General features: G+C 49.3%; 1 pseudogene; it reads left to right on the top strand.

Annotated features, from left to right (window-relative positions):
- The first annotated feature begins 1624 nt into the window (after window positions 1-1624).
- The window catches only part of LOC141994658 (zona pellucida sperm-binding protein 3-like), a 40047-nt pseudogene continuing 26286 nt past the window's right edge, over window positions 1625-15385 (top strand).

The following is a 15385-nucleotide window of genomic DNA, read 5'->3' as shown; positions in this document are numbered from 1 at the left end:
TTAAAAAAGGGAAGGAGGATGACCTGGGGAACTACAGGCCAGTCAGCCTCACCTCAGTCCCTGGAAAAATCATGGAGCAGGTCCTCAAGGAATCAATTCTGAAGCACTTCGAGGAGAGGAAAGTGATCAGGAACAGTCAGCATGGATTCACCAAGGGCAAGTCATGCCTGACTAACCTAATTGCCTTCTATGACGAGATAACTGGCTCTGTGGATGAGGGGAAAGCAGTGGACGTGTTATTCCTTGACTTAAGCAAAGCTTTTGATACGGCCTCCCACAGTATTCTTGCCAGCAAGTTAAAGAAGTATGGGCTGGATGGATGCACTACAAGGTCGGTAGAAAGTTGGCTAGATCGTCGGGCTCAACGGGTAGTGATCAATGGCTCCATGTCTAGTTGGCAGCCAGTATCAAGCGGAGTGCCCCAAGGGTTGGTCCTGGGGCCGGTTTTGTTCAATATCTTCATTAATGATCTGGAGGATGGCATGGATTGCATCCTCAGCAAGTTTGCAGATGACACTCAACTGGGAGGAGTGGTAGATACGCTGGGGGGTAGGGATAGGATACAGAGGGACCTAGACAAATAAGAGCATTGAGCCAAAAGAAATCTGATGAGGTTCAACAAGGACAAGTGCAGAGTCCTGCACTTAGGATGGAAGAATCCAATGCACCGCTACAGATTAGGGACCGAATGGCTAGGCAGCAGTTCTGCAGAGAAGGACCTACGGGTGACAGTGGACAAAAAGCTGGATATGAGTCAACAGTGTGCCCTTGTTGCCAAGAAGGCCAATGGCGTTTTGGGATGTATAAGTAGGGGAATTGCCAGCAGATCGAGGGACGTGATCATTCCCCTCTATTCGACATTGGTGAGGCCTCATCTGGAGTACTGTGTCCAGTTTTGGGCGCCACACTACAAGAAGGATGTGGAAAAATTGGAGAGAGTCCAGCGAAGGGCAACAAAAATGATTAGGGGACTGGAACACATGAGTTATGAGGAGAGGCTGAGGGAACTGGGATTGTTTAGTCTACAGAAGAGAAGAATGAGGGGGGATTTGATAGCTGCTTTCAACTACCTGAAAGGTGGATCCAAAGAGGGTGGATCTAGACTATTCTCAGTGATAGCAGATGACGGGACAAGGAGTAATGGTCTCAAGTTGCAGTGGGGGAGGTTTAGGTTGGATATTAGGAAAAACTTTTTCACTAGAAGGGTGGTGAAACACTGGAATGCGTTACCTAGGGAGGTGGTGGAATCCCCTTCCTTAGAAGTTTTTAAGGTCAGGCTTGACAAAGCCCTGGCTGGGATGATTTAGTTGGGATTGGTCCTGCTCTGGGCAGGGGGTTGGACTAGATGGCCTCCAGAGGTCCCTTCCAACTCTGTTATTCTATGATTCTATGATCAGTTTTCTGAACCGCACCAGGAACTTCCCAAAGGCTGGAGGGCACTGACTGCCAGGAGGCACGAATCCCCATTCATTATTTCCCTGCCCCAGGGGCAGGGCAGTGGCTGTGATTGGGCCCCGGCTGTCTGCAGTCTAGGGGAGGGTGTTAATTACCTGGGGCAGCTGGGAGCTGGCTTTTGGTCAGGGGATAAAGGGCCCCAGAGCAGCAGTTTCCCTCCAGGCTGGGTTTGCTGCAGGCAGGCAGGATGGGGCACAACCTGGGCTTTGCTCTCCTATACTGGGCAGTCAGTAGGGTGGCCTGTTACAATCCCTGGGAATTCTCTAGGAGTGACTCAGCCATCTGGAGACCCACCCCCAGGGCTGAGCCCCCTCTCAGACAAGCCCATGTGCCCTCTCTTGCCCAGCCCTACCTTTGGTCTTGGGCTGATGCTTCCCAGCTCAGGGCTGTGTCCCCACTGCAGCCTGTCATGGTGCAGTGTGAGGAAGCTCAAAGGGTGATCACTGTGCACAGGGGTCTGTTTGGGATGAGGCAACTGACCAAAGCTGCTGACCTGAGCCTTGGCCCAGTTGCCTGCTGGTACACGTCCCTTAATGCTGCCGAAAACATGGTGACCTTTGCAGCTGGGCTCCATGAATGTGGCAGCACCTTGCAAGTAAGATGCCCCAAATGGGTACAGAATCTCTTTCCCCTCCCCAGTCTCCTCTTTGCATCGGACAAGAGCTCAGAGATGTACGTCTGGGATGGAGCATCGTAACTTTGGTTGTGATTAGAGCTGGTCAAATGGAGAGATTATTTGCAAGTACATTAACTAGCCCCCGGTAGTGTTTCATTTGGACTGTTTACAATGCTGGTTATTCTCTCTCTGCAAACAGTCTTAATCATACAAATTATCATGGAAAGCAGACTTCAGCCTGAGCTGTCACTCTGTGATGGACACAACCCTGTCTTGGCTGGAAGTCCGGCATGTAAATTAAATTATGCTATGGGGTATTGGACCCAATACCATGTGGCTTAAGTGACCAAGGCACAGCTCCGGTATTAAAGCAGGTATATTATCTCCACTCCCAAGTGAGGTACAGGCTGAGACTTGTCCCCCCAGTAGCAAACTTGTGAGATGGATAAATGTGTCCTACTCTCTAGGCTCTACCTACATCTAATCAGGGCTGGGGATCCCAAGAGACAGCAGTGCCCCTAACCGGGCCAGACCTTGCACATGAGTGCAGCATGTTGGATGCTAAGTACTCCTGGGGACCTGGCCTTCCTCTAGGTACCTGAACAGGAGCTGAGTTCTGCACAAAGTCTGGCCTTAATGAGGCTCAAACAGCTGGTAGATGCGGTGCTAGTCCCTCTGAGCTGCTGCCATTTTGTCTGGTCTCTGTTAGAGCCACTGGCCAAATGTGGCCAGGGCCATAGATGCTGGAACTAGGGGTGCTGGGGTTTATTTGGTTCAGTGGCTCTCAGCCCCTCCCTCACACTATACAAATTGTTCCAGTGTCCCTGGCCAATGGTGCAAAAATTCAAAAGTCTGGGTGTCTGAGACTGGCCTAAGATCCTCAGCAGAGGCAGCTGCTGCGCCACCTGTGGAAACGTGTGGGGGTGGAGAGTGGCAAGAGCTGCTGCCAAGAGTCCTTTGCCTGCTGGAGGAGCAGCTCCAAGGACCATCTGTCTGGCTACATCTGGGAAGCACCCTCTGCCCAGGAAGAGTACAGCTTATTGAGGGACTCCTGTGCATCCCGTGCAGTATGGGGCCCCAACACGTCCCAGTGCACTCCCAGTGCAGTCATTGTAGTGATGCATCATGGTGTTGCACTGCTCTGTCAGGGTGTTCAGGCACAGGTCATGATGGCATCTGTCCATTGCCACAGTCCTGGGACATGGGAGAGTGGATGGTGCCTGGGAAGTATCACTAGAGGAGGTCAGGAACTGGAACTTCCGTTCCGTGGGGAACTCTGAAACTTCCAACCTCTGTTCTAAGCTGGAACACAAGGAAATTTCCCACAACGAGAATTCCAGAAAATGTCTTTCTCTGGAATCAATGAAATATCTCATTTCTATCCTGTTGAGTCAATGTGCTTTGACTCCAGTGCATTTAAAATATTAATCAAAACAAAACACTTTAACTTCTTGTTGAAATCGTTTCCGTGAAACAGATTTCAGTGAAACTGCATGTTTTGATAGAAAACTGTTCTGTCAGGTTTTTTTCCAACCAGCTCTTAAGTATCATCACCTGGGTCAAACTGGGCTGATGGGCCCTGAGTTCTTGCAAATGTGGCTCTCAAGGCCTCCTTGAATGCTATTATTAGTGGTTGTAAATGACACCTTCATCTCCAGCCATCCTGTGAAAATTAAGACCTCTACTCTCCAGCTGGCCCTGCGGATCACCTATAGTCCCTTGGCTTCAAATCCTGCTTAGTTCAAAAGGGGAGGGGAAGAACACCAAGAGAAGCCAGATGGTGTATTGATCTCTGTACTCTCCACAGTAGAGTAACTCTTCAAACTATACAGCAGGGAAATAGCTTCATGCCCTGCCTTAGCTGTAGACAAGCTTGATTGCTAAACCTCACTGACAGGTTTCAGAGTAACAGCCGTGTTAGTCTGTATTCGCAAAAAGAAAAGGAGTACTTGTGGCACCTTAGAGACTAACCAATTTATCTGAGCATAAGATTTCGTGAGCTACAGCTCACTTCATCGAATGCATACTGTGGAAAGTACAGAAGATCTCTTTATACACACAAACCATGAAAAAATGGGTGTTTACCACTACAAAAGGTTTTCTCTCCCCCCACCCCACTCTCCTGCTGGTAATAGCTTATCTAAAGTGATCGCTCTCCTTACAATGTGTATGATAATCAAGGTGGGCCATTTCCAGCACAAATCCATGGCTTAACAAGAACGTCGGGGGGCGGGGGGGAGTAGGAAAAAAACAAGGGGAAATAGGTTACCTTGCATAATGACTTAGCCACTCCCAGTCTCTATTCAAGCCTAAGTTAATTGTATCCAATTTGCAAATGAATTCCAATTCAACAGTCTCTTGCTGGAGTCTGGTTTTGAAGTTTTTCTGTTGTAATATCGTAACTTTCATGCCTGTAATCGCGTGACCAGAGAGATTGAAGTGTTCTCCGACTGGTTTATGAATGTTATAATTCTTGACATCTGATTTGTGTCCATTTATACTTTTACGTAGAGACTGTCCAGTTTGACCAATGTACATGGCAGAGGGGCATTGCTGACACATGATGGCATATATCACATTGGTGGATGTGCAGGTGAACGAGCCTCTGATAGTGTGGCTGATGTTATTAGGCCCTGTGATGGTGTCCCCTGAATAGATATGTGGGCACAGTTGGCAACGGGCTTTGTTGCAGGGATAGGTTCCTGGGTTAGTGGTTCTGTTGTGTGGTATGTGGTTGCTGGTGAGTATTTGCTTCAGGTTGGGGGGCTGTCTGTAGGCAAGGACTGGCCTGTCTCCCAAGATTTGTGAGAGTGTTGGGTCATCCTTCAGGATAGGTTGTAGATCCTTAATAATGCGTTGGAGGTGTTTTAGTTGGGGGCTGAAGGTGACGGCTAGTGGCGTTCTGTTATTTTCTTTATTAGGCCTGTCCTGTAGTAGGTGACTTCTGGGAACTCTTCTGGCTCTATCAATCTGTTTCTTCACTTCCACAGGTGGGTATTGTAGTTGTAAGAATGCTTGATAGAGATCTTGTAGATGTTTGTCTCTGTCTGAGGGGTTGGAGCAAATGAGGTTGTATCACAGAGCTTGGCTGTAGACAATGGATTGTGTGGTGTGGTCAGGGTGAAAGCTGGAGGCATGTAGGTAGGAATAGTGGTCAGTAGGTTTCCGGTATAGGGTGGTGTTTATGTGACCATCGTGTATTAGCACTGTGGTGTCCAGGAAGTGGATCTCTTGTGTGGACTGGACCAGGCTGAGGTTGATGGTGGGATGGAAATTGTTGAAACCATGGTGGAATTCCTCAAGTGCTTCTTTTCCATGGGTCCAGATGATGAAGATGTCATCAATATAGCGCAAGTAGAGTAGGGGCATTAGGGGACGAGAGCTGAGGAAGCGTTGTTCTAAGTCAGCCATAAAAATGTTGGCATACTGTGGGGCCATGCGGGTACCCATACCAGTGCCACTGATTTGAAGGTATACATTGTCCCCAAATGTAAAATAGTTATGGGTAAGGACAAAGTCACAAAGTTCAGCCACCAGGTTAGCCGTGACATTATCGGGGATAGTGTTCTTGACGGCTTGTAGTCCATCTTTGTGTGGAATGTTGGTGTAGAGAACTTCTACATCCATAGTGGCCAGGATGGTGTTATCAGGAAGATCACTAATGGATTGTAGTTTCCTCAGGAAGTCAGTGGTGTCTCGAAGATAGCTGGGAGTGCTGGTAGCGTAGGGCCTGAGGAGGGAGTCTACATATCCAGACAATCCTGCTGTCAGGGTGCCAATGCCTGAGATGATGGGGCGCCCAGGATTTCCAGGTTTATGGATCTTGGGTAGTAGATGGAACCCCGACCTGACATATTCTAGGGGTGTGTCTGTGCGGATTTGATCTTGTGCTTTTTCAGGGAGTTTCTTGAGCAAATGCTGTAGTTTCTTTTGGTAACTCTCAGTGAGATCAGAGGGTAATGGCTTGTAGAAAGTGGTGTTGGAGAGCTGCCGAGCAGCCTCTTGTTCATATTCCGACCTATTCATGATGACAACAGCACCTCCTTTGTCAGCATTTTTGATTATGATGTCAGAGTTGTTTCTTGAGGCTGTGGATGGCATTGTGTTCTGCACAGCTGAGGTTCTTGTTAAACCCTGGATTTGTGCTGGAAATGGCCCACCTTGATTATCATACACATTGTAAGGAGAGTGATCACTTTAGATAAGCTATTACCAGCAGGAGAGTGGGATGGGGGGAGAGAAAACCTTCTGTAGTGGTAAACACCCATTTTTTCATGGTTTGTGTGTATAAAGAGATCTTCTGTACTTTCCACAGTATGCATCCGATGAAGTGAGCTGTAGCTCACGAAAGCTTATGCTCGGATAAATTGGTTAGTCTCTAAGGTGCCACAAGTACTCCTTTTCTTTTTGCGAAACCTCACTGAGAGGCCAATAGGGCCCCTTAGTCAACTGAATTGCCTGTCTCACAGCTGTCACTCTCAAAAGCTAGTCAAGTAACTCCAAGAAATGGTAGGGATGCTGTGGCACCCAGAGCTTGTCTCCCATTACGGCTAGGGTGCCCAGTGTCCTTCCAGAGCTAAGAGCACAGCTGCTGTCTGGTGCCTGTAGCCCTGTGAGGCACGGTGTAGGGCTTTAGGCTTCAGGAATTAGAGGTACCATTCTGACTGTACTTCCTGTACATTTGGGGCCTAGGTGCTCTGCCTTGTGACAGATAAAAGACTAGGCCCTGCTGCCAGCTCTAGGGGGTTGGAGACAGCTTGTAAACCATATTTAATTTGATGGGCCTTGATCTTATTAAAGGTCACTACAGTTAGCCAAAGGCATATTTGGCTGAACAGATTTAACAAGAAATCTCTCTTAGGGTGAAGCCACCCTGAGAGAAACCCATGCTTTGCAATGCCCAAACTGCACACTGCTGGGAGCTAGTAACCTTTGGCCAAGCGGTGGGCTTGGCTGCACTGTTGAGAAAAGGCTGCTCCTGGGGCCTCTCTTGTGGACCAGAATGCAGTTGTCCTGTCCCAGTAGTACAGAGCTTTCTTCTGCGCTTTGGTGCTGCTGACAGGGGAAGGGCCACTACCAAGCTCTATGGTCTAATAATCAGTGATGGAGCCAAGCTTTGGCTGTCTCCTGTGCTGCCCATGGGGAGGCTAGGTGCAGGGGGAAGAATGTTGCTTCTATTGAACTGTAGAAGTCTTGCCAGCTTCATCCTGTTAACATGGTATTAACCGCCCCACTGTCTGCCTCTCCCCAGATGATCCCAGATTACCTGGTCTACAGCACAAGCCTGTCCTACAGCTCCACCCCTGCCAGCAACCCAACAATCCTGAGAATGAGTCCAGCTGTGATCCCTATAGAGTGTCACTATCCCAGGTGACAAGTATCATGGGGCTACAACAGTGGTACCCTCAGCTCACCTAACAATATTTTTAACCTATCCAACCACACACTTAGCCCAGTGGAAGAGTCTGTCCTATCTCGGGGACTCTCTTTCTGCCCCACCACCCCCACGAACATGCTACAGTTCTGCGGTGATCTGGAAGCCTACTTTCGTCGTCTCCAACTTAAGGAATATTTTCAGCACACCACTGAACAGTGCACTGACCCACAGGAACCCTCCTATCAACACTACAAGAAGAAGAATTCTGTGTGGACTCCTCCTGATGGTCGAAATGACAGACTGGACTTCTACATAGAGTGCTTCCACAGACATGCACAGGCTGAAATTGTGAACAAACAGCATCACTTGCCCCATAACTTCAGCCGTACAGAATGCAATGCCATCCACAGCCTCAGAAACAACTCTGACATTATAATCAAAGGGGCTGACAAAAGAGGTGCTGTAGTCATAATGAACAGGTCGGATTATGAATAGAGGCTGCCAGGCAACTCTCCAACACCACATTCTACAGGCCACTGTCCTCTGACCCCACTGAGGAGTACCAAAAGAAACTACACCATCTGCTCAAGAAACTCCCTGCTACAGCACGGGAACAAATTTACACGGACACGCCCCGACTAGGGGTATTCTATCTGCTACCCAAGATTCATAAACCTGAAAATCCTGGACGCCCCATCATCTCAGGCATCGGCACTCTTACAGCAGGATTATCTGGCTATTTGGACTCTCTCCTCAGACCCTACGCTACCAGCACTCCTAGCTATCTTTGAGACACGACCGACTTCCTGAGGAAACTACAATGCATTGGTGATCTTCCTGAAAACACCATCCTGGCCACCATGGATGTAGAAGATCTTTATACCAATATTCCACATGAGGATGGACTACAAGCTGTCAAGAACAGTATCCCTGATGAGGCCAAGGCACACCTGAGCTTTGTGACTTTGTCCTCAACCACAACCATTTCAGATTTGGGGACAACTTATACCTTCAAGTCAGCGGTACTGCTATGGGTACCCACATGGCCCCACAGTATGCCAACATCTTTATGGCTGACTTAGAGCAACGCTACCTCAGCTCTTGTCCCCTAGCGCCCCTCCTCTACTTGCACTACATTGATAACATCTTCATCATATGGACCCATGGGAAGGAGGCCCTTGAAGAATTCCACCTGGATTTCAACAATTTCCATCCCACCATCAACCTCAGCCTGGACCAGTCCACACAAGAGATCCACTTCTTGGACACTACAGTGCAAATAAGTGATGGTCACATAAACACCACTCAATACCGGAAACCTACTGACCGCTATACTTACCTACATGCCTCCAGCTTCCATCCAAGACACATCACACGATCTATTGTCTACAGCCAAGCCCTAAGATAAAACCGAATTTGCTCCAATACCTCAGACAGAGACAAACACCTACAAGATCTTTATCAAGCATTCTTAAAACTACAATACCCACCTAGGGAGGTGAGGAAACAGAGATGGGTACCCAGAAATCACCTACTACAGGACAGGCCCCACAAGGAAAATAATAGAACACCACTGGCCATCATGTACAGCCCCCAGCTAAAACCTCTCCAGCACATTATCAACGATCTACAACCTATCCTGGAAATGATCCCTCACTCTCACAGACCTTGGGAGACAGGCCAGTCCTCGCTTACAGACAGCCCCCCAACCTGAAGCAAATACTCACCAGCAACTACACACCACACCACAGAAACACTAACCCAGGAACCAATCCCTGTAGCAAACCTCGTTGCCTATTCTGTCCCCATATCTACTCTAATGACAGGTTTCAGAGTAACAGCCGTGTTAGTCTGTATTCGCAAAAAGAAAAGGAGGACTTGTGGCACCTTAGAGACTAACCAATTTATTTGAGCATAAGCTTTCGTGAGCTACAGCTCACTTCATCGGATGCATCCAATGTAGCTGTAGCTCACGAAAGCTTATGCTCAAATAAATTGGTTAGTCTCTAAGGTGCCACAAGTACTCCTTTTCTTTTTATATCTACTCCAGTGACACCATCAGAGGACCCAACCACATCAGCCACACCATCAGAGGCTCATTCACCTGCATGTCTACTAATGTTATATATGCCATCATGTGCCAGCAATGCCCCTCTGCCATGTACATTGGCCAAACCAGACAGTCCCTATGTAAAAGAATAAATGGACACAAATCGGACATCAGGAATGGTAACACACAAAAGCCAGTGGGAGAACACTTCAATCTTCCTGGACATTCTATAACAGATTTGAAAGTAGCTACACTTGAACAAAAAACTTCAGAAACAGACTTCAAAGAGAAACAGCAGAACTAAATAAAATTCATTTGCAAATTTAACACCATTAATTTGGGCTTCAATAGGGGCTGGGAGTGGCTGGCTCATTACAGAAACAGCTTTGCGTCTCCTGGAATTGACACCTCCTCATCTATTGCTGGGAGTGGATTACATCCACTCTGATCAAATTGGCCCTGTCAACACTGGTTCTCCACTTGTGAGGTAACTCCCTTCTCTTCATGTGTCAGTATATTTATGTCTGCATCTGAAGAAGTGAGGTTTTTAGCCACGAAAGCTTATGCTCAAATAAATCTGTTAGTCTTTAAGATGCCACCGGACTCCTTGTTGTTTTTATCCCAGGTGAGTGACTGAGATGCTGTCATAACCATACAGCTAAGGGTAGCCTAGAATTCCTCCTTACTTGTAAGGGGTTAAGAAGCTCAAATAACCTGGTTGGCACCTGACCAAAAGGACCAATGGGGAAAGGCTTTGTTTTGGTGTGTTCTTTTGGGAAGTAGAGAAGCATCAGGTAGGAAAACTCCTTCTCCTAAAACCATCCTAAAAGCCTCTCATATTACAAAAATTGTAAGTAAAAGCCAGGCAAGGCATGTTAGATTATCTTTTGTTGTGCTTGTGAATTTTTCCTTTGCTGGAGGGAGGTTTATTCCCATTTTTTGTAACTTGAAAACTAAGCCTCGAGGAACTTCTGCTGTGTTTTTGAATCTTTTGTTACCGTGTAAAGTTATTTTCCATCCTGATTTTACACAGGTGATTTTTACCTTTTTTTAAAAAATAAAATCCTTCTTTTGAGAACCTGACTGATTTATCTATTGTCCTAAGACCCAGGGGTTTGGGTCTGTGATCACTTTGTAACCAATTGGTTAGGATATTATTCTCAAGCCTCCCCAGGAAAGGCGGTGTAAGGGCTTGGGGGGATATTTTGGGGGAATAGGAACTCCAAGTGGTCCTTTCTCTGATTCTTTGTTAAATCACTTGGTGGTGGCAGGGTACCCTCCAAGGGCAAAGAATTTGTGCCTTGGGAAGTTTTAACCTAAGCTGGTAGAAATAAGCTTAGGGGGTCTTTCATGCAGGTCCCCACATCTGTACCCTAGAGTTCAGAGTCGGGAGGGAACTCTGACAGATTCTCTGTCCCTATCGCTTGCGTCCAGTCCTTGTCCTAGGAGCAGGTTCAGCATCTGAGGTTTCCTCCTCTCCCAGGAAGGACAATGTGAGCAGTAGAGCCATCAAGCTGACATGGGTTCCCTTCAGCTCTACCCTGTCTGCGGAGGAGAGGCTGGATTTCTCCCTGCACCTGATGAATGGTAGGTGCAAGTTTACTTAAGAAAAGGAAGCACTATTCACTCTGATAGCACAACCACTTCCACTAGGGATGGACTGCAGCGGCAGCTGCCACACTCTAAATCTCCCAAGGTTTGGGTATTTCTGAATGGCAGAGCAATGATGTGCTTGCAGCAGGAACTTCTCTGCCAAGAAGAATAATTCCTTTCCCATGGTATACTAGTGCAGGCTTCTCAAACACGCGGCCCGTGGGGTTATTTTCTGCGGCTCACCAGCCCCGCTTCTCTCTCTGCTGCACCCCGCACAGCTCCTGCACCCCACCCCCTGCCCTGAGCCACCTGCAGCACCCTGCACCCCTGCCCTGAGCCCCCTGATGCACCCTGCACCCCTCCTGCACCCCAACCCCCTGCCCTAAGCCCCCTGCCACACCCTGCACCCCCTGGGGGAAGGGAGGGGGTGGAGTTGGGGTGGGGATTTCAGGGAAGGGGTTGGAATGGGGGCAGGGAAGGGGTGGGAAGAGGCGGGGCAGGGGCAGGGCCTCACAGAAGGGGTGGAGTGGGGGAGGGGCCAGGGCAGTGGGGGGGGGGGTGGTCAGTGGTGCGGCCCTCAGGCCAATATACTCGTCCTCATATGGCCCTCATGGTCATTTGAGTTTGAGATCCCTGTACTAGTGTCTAGGCCCTTCCCTAGCTGATTTATACTGTCCCTTGGACAGTCAGGGCCTCATAAAGCACCCAGTACCTTTGAAACTCTTCATGGTGAACTTGCCTTGCAGATGACTGGAGCACTGAGAGACCCTCCAATGGATTCCAGCTTGGGGAGGTCATGCATATCCAAGCTGATGTCAGCACTGGGAACCATGTGGCTTTGAGGCTCTTTGTGGACAGCTGTGTGGCCACCCTGAGCCCAGAAAGGGACTCCTCTCCCAGCTATGCTGTCATTGACTTTAATGGGTAAGAGCTGGGGCGTCCCTTCTAGGGGATATTTACTGATGTAGCTGGTAAGGAACTATGCTTGGTTAGCACCTCATTGACCATGACTCTTGTGTCTAGCTGCCTGTTGGATGGGAAATCAGATGATTTCCCATCTCAGCCACCCCAGGCCCAGGCAGGACATGCTGAAATTCATGGTGGATGCGTTCAGGTTTGCAGGAGACACCAGCAACTTGGTGAGATGCCTTTATCCCTCTCCTGAGTCTGCTAATCTGATCAGAGCAAGGCAAAACTTTTTTTCAGCCAAGACTTCTTTGCTGAAAATGTGAACTTGGGCTAACAAATAATTCAGTGAACAAAAACTATAAAATAAAAACATTTGGTTCTGACACTTTCAAAATAACTTTTATTCAAAACAACTTTGTTTAAATCTTAGTGTTTTTATAAAGTAAAAACTTCAAATGAAACAACTCACTTTGGGTCAAGTGAAATGCTTTGTTTGACCCAATCCAAAATTTTTTTAACTTAGTTTTTTGGTTCACTGGCCAAACCAACTAGCACAGCTGTAATGCTGGCTAAACAGATTTATTGTAACTAACCTCTGGGATGATCCCCGTGCTTTCACTCCCTCTTCAGATCTACATCATCTGACATTTGAAGGTCACCTCAGCTGACCAAGCTCCAGATCCCTTGAACGAGGCTTGTTCCTTCTACAAAGCCGGCAATTTGTGAGTAGCTGGAGTAAAACATAAAGAAGGGGGAAATGGACCCAGAGAACAATTCTCACTCTAGCTCATGCTCTGTTCCAGCTGGTCTCCAGTGAAAGGCGCCAGAAACATCTGCAGCTGCTGTGAGACTGGGAACTGTGGACAATTTGGACAGTCCAGGAGAGTGAACACTCTGGACAGCTGGCCAGGAAGGCGCTTCCAGAGAGAGATGCCTTCTAGGAATCGTGAGCTGTCTAATGCACTGTGTTTACTGAATGGGGTGGCCATGTCTTCCAGTTGAGATGGTACCATTCAGACTGTCAACGGCAGTCATCCCAAATCCAGGGTTGAGAGGAAGGACTGGACTGGGACTTGGGGAGAGGCTAGGAGTCAGGATCAGGCCCCCATCTGACCCTGGGTGAGTCATGCAGTCTCTGTACCTCCTTCCCCTCCATCTATAAAAGAAACTCTTATTAACCCTGCTCTCCCAGGAGCTGAGGACTAGTGGCCTAAAGAAAATGAGCACCATAAAGTTATTCCACTCAGACCTGGGTGTTTTACTAATCTTCATTCACATCTCATCTCTATCCAGATGGGTCTTCAGTAACAGGATCTGAGGCTGATGTTGCAGTCGGACCACTGTTCATCCTTGACCCAGCTCAAGGCTTGTGGGGTCCCTCAGAAGGCCAAGTGGCAGCACTGAAGATGTCATTGCAGGGTATGGAGGCCATTAGCTGATGGGAGAAGTGGGTGGAAAGCTCCTGGCTCATGCTCTAAACTAACTTCTTTCCTCTACAGGTGCAGCAGAGGGGCCCAGCTTGATGGTGGGCTAGCAGTGGTGGCAGCAGCCTTGGCTGTGGCCTTAGTTGCCCTGGGATTCTGTCTTGTGTACAAAAAATGCAGCCATCCTAATTCCTGAGCTGTCCTGTAACAGCAGCTCTGCAATAAAGAGAACTCAACTGTAGTCTGGCTAATGTGTCTCTCCTTACTGCAGACACTGGGTCAGGGAGGGACAAAACTAGTGGATGCAACTTGGCAACAAGGCAAACAACTGCTGCTGGGATTGAAGGCTGAAGGGTTCTGGCTGTGCACCAGGACACATGTGAATACACTAGTCCTTTCTGTCTCTCTGGGATGTCTAGCTGACAGCTAAATGTCTACAGTAACTTCTAAAAGACATGGTTGGGTCCCTCTTAATTCCCCTCTTAACAGAACAAGCTCTGCTTGTGGACAGGTGCTATTGTCATGCAGCCATTCTGTCCCTCCGAGCACTCCTTCTGAGTTGTTTTGTGGTGGGTGCTGTGTACTGACCCACCTTATCTAACTCCTCATTCTAAACTAGGGGTGGGCAAACTATGGTTCGTGGGCCACATCCGGCCTGCCAACCGATTTTATCTGGCCCTCGAGCTCCCGCTGGGGAGCGGGATCTGGGGCTTGCCCCACTCTTGCGCTCCAGTCGGGGAGTGGGGTTGGGGGGGGGCACTCTGCACAGCTCCCGGAAGCAGCGGCATGTTCCCTCTATTGCTCCTATGTGTAGGGGCAGCCAGGGGCCTCCACACACTGCCACCACCACAAGCAGCTCCCGTTGGCTGGGAACTGCGGCCATTGGGGAGCTGCTGGGGAGGCACTTGCGGATGGGGCAGCATGCAGAGTCACCTGGCTGAGCTTCCACGTGGGAGCTGGAGTGGGAACATGGCGCTGCTTCTGGAAGCTGCTTCATAGAATAACAGGTTTGGAAGGGACCTCAGGAGGTCATCTAGTCCAACCCCCTGCTCAAAGCAGGACCAATCCCCAATTTTTGCCCCAGATCCCTAAATGGCCCCCTCAAGGATTGAACTCACAACCCTGGGTTTAGCAGGCCAATGCTCAAACCACTGAGCTATCCCTCCCCCAGGTAAGCGCCACCTGGAGCCTTCCCCCCCAACTCCCTCCTGGGCCCCAACCCACTGCCCCAGCCCTGATCCCCCTCCTGCCCTCCAAACCCAACTATCCCAACCTCCCTGCACCCCAAACCCCTGCCCCAGCCCAGAGCCCGCACCCCCAGTCGGAACCCTCATCCCCTCCCAACCTCCTGCCCCAGCCCAGAGCCCCCTTCTGCACCCTGAACTCCTCATTTCTGGCCCCATCCCAGAGCCTGCACCCCAAGCCAGAGTCCCCCTTTCACCCACAACCCCAATTTCGTGAGCATTCATGGCCCGCCATACAATTTCCATATCCAGATGTGGCCCTCAGGCCAAAAAGTTTGCCCACCCCGTTCTAAACCAATGCCTGCCAGACAGCTATGGGCAGGGCAATGGGACCTTGTGGTCAGTGACCTGAAGCTGGAATAGCACTCACTGCCGGGGCTCCTTAGGCAGCCCTGTTGGAGCACTCAGGCTTGCAGTCCTGCTGCCACCAGCTGTTCCCCCATAAAAGCTACCTGCTCTCATATCTGCTTCTGAAACAGCGCTGTGCTCTGCTCTAGCAAAAGCAGCCCTCAAGACCCAATGTGGGCTCCCGCTGCTCAGGGCCGGCTCCAGGCACCAGCTTTCCAAGCAGCTGCTTGGGGCGGCATTCAGAATGGAGTGGCAGTCCGTGTCCCGCGGCGGCAATTTGGCGGCAGCTCTGCCCCTCTTCCCACCACAGTGGCTTTTGGCGGCAGCTCCGCTGCTGTTGGGGTGGCAGCAATTCGGCGGCGACTGCTT

This window comes from Natator depressus, chromosome 10, assembly GCF_965152275.1.
Source record: "Natator depressus isolate rNatDep1 chromosome 10, rNatDep2.hap1, whole genome shotgun sequence".
Lineage (NCBI taxonomy): Eukaryota > Metazoa > Chordata > Testudines > Cheloniidae > Natator > Natator depressus.
The sequence above is the reverse complement of the archived record's forward strand: the minus strand, read 5'-3'. Positions and strand labels throughout refer to the sequence as shown.